The sequence below is a fragment of the Vipera berus genome (assembly GCF_964194415.1).
Source record: "Vipera berus genome assembly, chromosome: 1".
NCBI classification, from domain to species: Eukaryota; Metazoa; Chordata; class Lepidosauria; order Squamata; family Viperidae; genus Vipera; species Vipera berus.
Window position 1 is genome coordinate 174,037,456 of NC_138202.1, and position 8,417 is coordinate 174,045,872.

Here is an 8,417-nt window from a genome sequence, read left to right on the forward strand (position 1 = left end):
AGAAGCTGGAGAAACACCAGAGCCTGAAGGAGGAACTGGAGAGGATGTGGAAAGTAAAGGTCAAAGTGATCCCAGAAGCGGTTGAAGCACTCAGAGCTGTGACTCCTAAGTTCTGGGAGTCGCTTCAACAGATCCAAGGAACAGTATCAGAGCTCTCTGTCCAGAAGATTGCAAGCTAAGATACTGTGCAGATCCCTCAAAACTCCCAAGCCTCCTCCTCTACCAGAGAAGCCAAGATGGAGGAAGACACATACTAGCCATAGGGGTGAGAAGAGATTTTTTTTAATTCCTTTTTTTTGGTAATTGTATTTCTTTGTTCTGTGGTTGCATACACTTTACTTATATAATGTAATTTTTAATAATATTATTGAAAAAAGAGAGAAGTTAGAATATTTAACATAACAAATGAAATATGCCAAAATAAGTTAAATATACAGGTAAATCTCTAAGTTATCAGATCAAAAGTGCAATCCTATAATAGTTCTCTGCAGACAACTGAAGTGATATGTACAGCCCTAGGCTAACCACAGTCCCCATGTTCTTAACATTTAACATCAGTAGCATTTAACTTTATGTTTCTCATGGTTTTAAGATTTATTGCATGATAATAATAGGCAAACCTGAGAATATAAGAACTGAAAGTGACATTATTCTTTTTGAACAACATCAGTGTGTTAATTTTTTGGTGAATCAAAGCTAGGGGGCAATCTTGCTCATGATAATTTCCTCTTATGTGAACTTTTACATTGTGAAGCCCTTAAATTTTCTCCTTATTGGCCTTCAAAGTTTTAAATTATTAAAACACTGACATTTTCGGCTGGTCAATGAGGTGCAACAGTAGTTCTGTATAGCTTTTCTTTTGTATTTGAATGCAATTAAGATGAGCTGAACCATATGTTTTTTGTTTGTATAGATATATCCAGAAGAGGCTTTTATTTTGCAGTCTTCATTTTGTTGAGTAGAGGCAGATTATATGATCTTCCATTTGTAACCCTCTGGAAAGTTTGGATTGTTTCCCTGTCTTTCCCTCTTGATCCATCCATCCATCCATCCATCCATCCATCCATCCATCCATCCATCCAATAAACCATTAAGGAGAAAAAGATGGAAGAGTTGCATCAACATTATTATCATAATCAATACTGGCAATGCTAAGAACATGCTGTCTGGAAACCCTATAAATATCACTGTGTTGGAGATTTGTTACTGAATAAGTGCTTAGATTCCTAAAACCTTCACTCATTTGGTTTGCAGTCTCATACTGTATATTGCTGTTTTGAAATGATATCTTGTGGTTTCCTCCAGTTAAAAGACCCAGACTGATTCTGCCTTCAAGCTACAATTTAAAAATCAAAATATATAAGATGTGCAAGAGCAAAAAGATAATCTAAAATAGGGAAGAAGGGAATTCAGGGCCAGTAAGAAAAGATAAACAATACAGCAGTTGCATCTTGGTTGTCTCTTATGACTACAATGCTTTTCTTGGGTAAAGCCAGGACTTCAGGACTTAATGACAAGGGCAATCCAATCTGGCTCATTGATCGTTAAATGGCATAAAGTAAAGCATGTGCTTAACTCTGCCAATTAAAAATAATACAACGTAACATTAATATTGTTAGGAATATATACAATGAAAAGACATTTTAAAATTTCAACATAAAACTTCTCATTCTTTTTCTTGGCCAGTGAATGTTATAAGAGGGAAAAAAAGTGAAGCTAGTTCTTTGTGGACACGTCAAATCTAACAGACCAATAAGTACTTACAAAAATGTAATTATAATTAAGCAATCTGCCTGTGCTTTCTCTCTCTTTCTCACCTAATTAAATGGTCATTACAAAGCTCTAGTAAAGCCATTAATTGTTTCCTGTATCTGCTAGATTTGATGTGTAAGGTTACTGACAATCCATTTTTTTGGTTTGGTAAAACTTGAGAGTTACTAACTCTCTTCATCTTCTTATATCAGTAAAATGATGAATTACGTTTATGGTATAACCTAGCTCTGTGCTTTTCCCAGAAAGAAAGCAGCTGCAAGGAACTAATTTTCTCAGCAAAAAAAATTCAGCTTGAATGATTAGTTTCCTGCAGAACTAAAGGAGAGGGTTTGCTGTATTCTCCCACTGGCCGTTGGACTAAGTCCCCTTTGGCTGCCTCTCAGGAAAAGCATCAGAGTAAGGAGTAGGGGACCTTTACTGCAACATAATTAGTGAAGGAAAAAGACCAACATATACATCTTTGTAAGCTGTTTTGACTATATATTTTTAGCTGAAGACTAAAGGATGATGATGACAACAGCAACAACAACAATGATGAGGATGATGACTTTAACTATGGGAAACAGTGGCTGGAAACCTAACATATGTTTTAGAACATTTACAAACAATCTTGTATAGCACAAGATTTTTATATTGATTTGGATGCTATAATTGCAGTTGCAAAAAAATAATAATCATAAAATATTTCATTTCTCAATTATTGTTTTAAAACTGTTTAGTGTAATAGTTATTAAAGACTGTCAGCTGCAATACTCTCAGTGATTTATTATTAGTATTTTCCCCTCCTCTTTATGTTCTAACATCTCTTAGTCAAAGTCTGACCTATAATGTTTCCTCAGAGAGTAATATTACTGATTTGATTACATTTATGTCTGGTGGTTGGATACATTTTAAATGCCTGCTGTCAGGAATGTTTCATCATTGCTATTCTTTTCTGGAAAATCAATAAACAAGCAGTATTAGAAATCTAAGTTGTTGGTTATGGTATGACCTGTAGAAAAAAAATGGTTGCAGCACGTGCAGTTCTACAAATTGTAAAATATCTTTTTTAAAAAAGTGCTATTTTGACACTTCATTTCAGAGTAGATATTTAGCATTTAAAATGCACATTCCAGAAGAGACAGTCGAGGATCAATAAATGAAGGAATTTTATTTAAAGAAGAATGAAAACAAGTATCAAGCTAAGTGCTGTAATGTCTAAATTAAATGTTTTTAGGGTGTTTTTTTTAAAAACTGCTTTCGCTCAAATATTCTGTAATGTTTATCTCCTAGGTGTTGTTAGGCAGTAGTTATTAAAAGACTGAACTTATACCATTTTAGAAGGGAAGTTAGTATGTCAACATTATAGAGAGGTGAGAGAAAGTCATGCAAACAGATAAGAAAGGAATGAGAAGAAACTGTTATGATTCTAGCAACAGAGATAAAGCATACCAGTTAGAAAGTGAGAAATCAAGGCTATACCTTATTTGGAAAGTTAAACTTGAGATTTATAGAATTAGACATTTGCAAAGTTGTTGTTTATACACTGCTATAAAAAAGGGTGTTGCACCCCTTGCATGGGACTTGCCACATTTAATGCTCAGTGCTCTTGTCTTGTGTGCAAAATAATTACTTTCTTTTTAGAACTCTGAACAAAGACATTTGTTGTTTGACCTGAGCAATGAACAAATAAAAAAAACAGCTCAAAAAATGTATTCTGAACCTAGAACAGAAATCTCCTTTACTGAATTCACCAAAGAACAGGTAAGATGACAAATCCCAGCTGCCATGTTTCTCCCCACCATTCTAAAGTAGGGTTCAGCAACTCTTTTTTTTAGCCTGATTGCGCCATTGCATTTTATTTACAATTGTCAGTGAAAACAGTAGAATGAACTTTATAATAAGCATACTGGGTTTAAAAATGAAGATTCTGCCCAGAATCAAGAAAAAAGAAAAAAACCCTGCTCCATCTATATAATTAATTTGGTCTTGCCTATTTCTCATAATCATCTAGCCCATTTTGGTCCCTATTACCCTCTACTGCCATTCCTCCTCTAGCAAATATTAAGGGCATCCTTAAATATAAATATAAAAATACAAATCATGCTGAGTGAAGTTTTACTTAGTAACATGCTCTGCAGTTCTATTCTTGTTTATAAGGTTTTGTATTGCATGCTTACTTAATATAGCAATTCTTCATTTGCCTAAAATGTACTACTAGGAAACTATAATTAACTCAGTAATATTGGTCTGATTTATTGTTGCTATCTTGTATCAGTAATAGCCAACTCAATCCAAATCAAATCAACCAGATATATTTGCAGGGTGGTACATGCATTACTGTGCTGCTAACACATGACATCCCGATTAATATCACATTCCTATGGCTGTGTTCAGACAACTCATTAAGCCTCAAAAGCCAGACTAATGTAGGCCATCATTATTCTGCTTCCCCCATGATATGAAGTTGTTAAAGAAGGCTTACTATGTTACTGTATCTGAATCCAGAGCAGTCTCTACTTTGGATTTAATGAAAATAAAATTTGTAATGGTCCTATTAGATCTATCAGCGGCTTTTGATACCATCGACCATGGTATCTTACTGCGTCGTCTTGAGGGGCTGGGAGTGGGAGGCACCGTTCTGCGTTGGTTCTCCTCCTACCTCTCGGACCGTTCGCAGACGGTGTTGGCAGGAGGGCAGAGGTCAAGCCCTAGGCCTCTTAATTGTGGAGTGCCTCAGGGTTCGGTGCTCTCGCCCCTCCTGTTCAACATCTATATGAAGCCGCTGGGAGAGATCATCCGTAGCTTCGGGGTGAAATATCATCAATATGCTGATGATACCCAGCTATTCATCTCCACCCCGAACCAACCCAGTGATGCCCTCGATGTGATGTCCCGTTGTCTGGAAGCGGTACAGATTTGGATGGGAGAAAACAGGCTTCGACTCAACCCGGCCAAGACTGAGTGGCTGTACATACCGTCATCTCGTTTAGTCCAAGAGGTTCCATCTCTGACTATAGGAGGAGAGATGTTACCTCCCATTGATAAAGCACGCAATCTGGGCGTCCTCCTAGATTCACGACTCAGTTTTGAAGATCACATTGGAACCGTGGCTAGGGGGGCATTTGCCCAGATTCGTCTTATATACCAATTGCGCCCCTTTTTGGACCGAGATGCCCTACGTACAGTCACCCACGCACTCGTTACCTCCCGTATTGATTACTGTAATGCTCTCTACATGGGGCTGCCCTTAAAGACCACCCGGAGGCTTCAGCTGGTGCAGAATGCGGCTGCACGGGTTGTGATGGGAGCTTCCCGATACTCCCATATTACACCCCTCCTGCGTGAGCTGCATTGGCTACCAGTTGCCCTCCGGGTGAGATTTAAGGTGCTGGTACTTACCTTTAAAGCCCTACATGGCTTAGGTCCGGGATACTTGCAGGACCATCTGCTGCCGGGAACAAATTCCCATCGTCCAGTACGCTCACACAGAGAAGGCCTCCTCAGGGTACCGTCAGCTAGGCAATGTCGGCTGGCGACCCCCAGGGGGAGGGCCTTCTCTGTGGGAGCACCAACCCTATGGAATCAGCTCCCCCCTGAGCTTCGGATAGCCCAAAACCTCCAATCCTTTCGCCGCGGCCTCAAAACACACCTGTTCCACCAAGCTGACCTAGACTGACAGGCATTTTAATTAATTTATATTTAGTATTTTTAATTCATTTTTAAATTCTCTAATTTTTTATTGCACTGATGTTCTCAATTTCATTTTATCTTGATTTATGCACTTATTATATGTTTTATTGTGAGCCGCCCTGAGTCCTTCAGGAGATAGGGCGGGATATAAATCCCATCAATAAATAAATAAATAAATAAATCCATGACAACAATATGTTGAATTTAGCAAGTGACTTAATTTTCTTCTCTCAAGAATTTTTATAGTACATTTTAATTTTGTTTATTTGTTATTGAACATTAAATATTTAAAACACAATGTTTCAACCAATGTTTAGCACTAATACATGACTAACAGGTTAAACTGAAGCCTTAGCTGTATTTTCTAAATTATATACATTTTATTTCTATGTCTCAAAAGTAGAATAAAATAACTTGCAGTGGTCCATACCCAGAAAGCAAAGATCACATTATTTTGACAAATATCACATTTCAAAATTCTTTAATATGTCCTATTCTTCCACGGCTGGTGAATATAAACTTAGTATTAGAGATATTGGAGTAGATTGTGCTTTAATAAATGAAGGCTGCTGACAGCAAGTGCAGTTTTATTGAACTTGAGCAATGAATTGGAGGTATCTGTCCAAAATAATAAAAGAGTCATGGGATAATTTACAGCCTTGGGATTTTCAGCTGCCATTGTAGTCACTGGTTTCAACAGGCTAACTAGCTACTCTTCTGAATGTACAGATAATGATGATCTCTGCCTATGGTTCAGAACCTATACCCATGCTTAAATTTTGGTGTGATAACTTTGTTCAAACAATTCTGACATCTGCACTAGATTTGTCCTCTTGGGTATAATAATTTGCCTCCTGCTCCATCAGTTGAATAGCTGAAGCAGGAAAGAAACTTGACAGATCTAAATATTGATGATTTTGCAGTGTACTGAAATGCCATATGATATGCCATATGATGTTCTCTCACATCACCACAATAATTATTAAAGTATAGTACAATTAATCTGCAGGCTTCTACATGTTTCTATATGTTGCTGTTCAGTTCACTTTGATGTATACTTAACAGTTAATCTATCTGTTCTACGGTTGATTTTGTGACTAGATAGGCAGGGCATTTACCATAGATGTCTGGACCACCTTAAAATATTACACAGAGAAGCACAATGTGGAAAACCCAGTAATACTTCTCAATTAACTTGGAAGTAATTGAGAAAATGGGTGTTCTTTCTCCTCCCATTTGCATGTCAATCCAATCCTCAATCGCTTGACATTTCCCTTGTTTAAAATTTTGCCATTGGTAGTGAAATTATGGCCTTCAGTTATTAGATTGCAATCTATTGTTCCTGATCATTGACTTGAAAACTTCCTGCATGTGCAGGAAAAAAACAATTTAATTTCTCCAGAAAGTTTGTATGTTACAAAGATGATTTTTAAAAGGCAAAGATGTTGCCAAGAATTGTCTACCACTAATCATTTTCTCAAATGCAGGTATTGCTGCCTGGTAGGTGTAGGTTGTGGCCAGATGGGCCTCCAACTGGTATGCCTATTCCAGCCATATTGCTAAGAGGGTAGACTTGTGCAGCATACTCTAAATGAGGTCTCTTGGAAGATTGCTCTGAAGGCAGAAGGCAAATGCCTGCATACTGGTATATGAAAGCATGTTATACAGTAGTGCTTAAAAGTTTGTGAAATCTTTTGAATTTTCAATATTACTTTATAAACATGTTATCCACATAAGACCTAACATTAGATAAAGGGAACACAATTAAACAAACTAATCTAGACCATTATATTTGTTCATTATTATTATTTTTTTAGGAAAATGATGCAAAGTTATACATTTGTGTGTGGCAAAAGTATTTGAATCTTTGCTTTCAGTGACTGATGTGCTTGTCAGGCCCCAACCAAAATGGCACCTAGTGATTCTTCCAAGCTGAGTTCTTTATTGTTTCACTTCTATAGACAAAATCTTGCCAAACTAAAGACTCTAGTATCCTCAGTCATATGACTTGGTAATACAGCAATCCATAAGGCCCTAAAGGCTGTTTTTTATCCTGTAGTTCCATTCTAATATTTCTGGTAATGTTTGTTATACTGAAGTATGTAACAAATTTGCACTAAACAAATAGATACTGCACCAAGCGACATTTCATTCTGAAAAATTTCATTCGCAAGAAAGAAAATGTGCAGGCATATCATTTTACGTTCAACTTTGCCAAGGGTGATGGTCCTTGTACCAGATAGATGCCTCATGTTTACGGGAGAGAAAGGGAGGTGCTCTTTTAACTTTGCTGGAGTATAACAGGTTGGAAAAGCAGGTGGTGGTGGAGAATCACCTGTTGACAACTCGCAATTATATTTTTATTATGTTTTAAGCCATTTTTGGAAGGATCTGTATCCTTCAAAAGCCATCGACAGTAAGATGCAGTAAGTACAAGAACGCCTTTTCCACGAGGTTACTCTATGTGTAGGACCAAAGAGGATTATCTGCCATCTACTAGGTTCAGAGTTGGCTACCTGTCTAAGACTTTTCACTGCATGTCACATTAGTTATTGCTATTATTCTGTAGTGGTTTTCAGTATAACAGCTGCCAAAGGAGCTCGCAAGGAATATAAATAAACGATAAACAAAGCCATTGCAAACGCAGGCTCAACTACCGGCACTCAACGAAGAACACATTCCTCTTTCTCTTTCAATGTACACCAGCGCCCGTGCGCGCGCGCGCAGAAAGGCGCGCCCGATATTCCTTGGCCACGCCCCACGAGACAACGATAGGCTGCGCTGGCTCCGGTCAAAAAAACGCTTCTCCTGCGATTACTGGCCCTGGCTGACGTCTATCAGTCTCGTCTGTCAAAACCAGCCAGGCTCTGGTCACAGGCGAGAAGAGTAAGAACGGCTGCACTTCCTGCTGGTTGGCGGGCTTCGCACTGCTCAGAGCGTCTTCCTTGGCGCGTAGTTGAGATCAGCGCGTC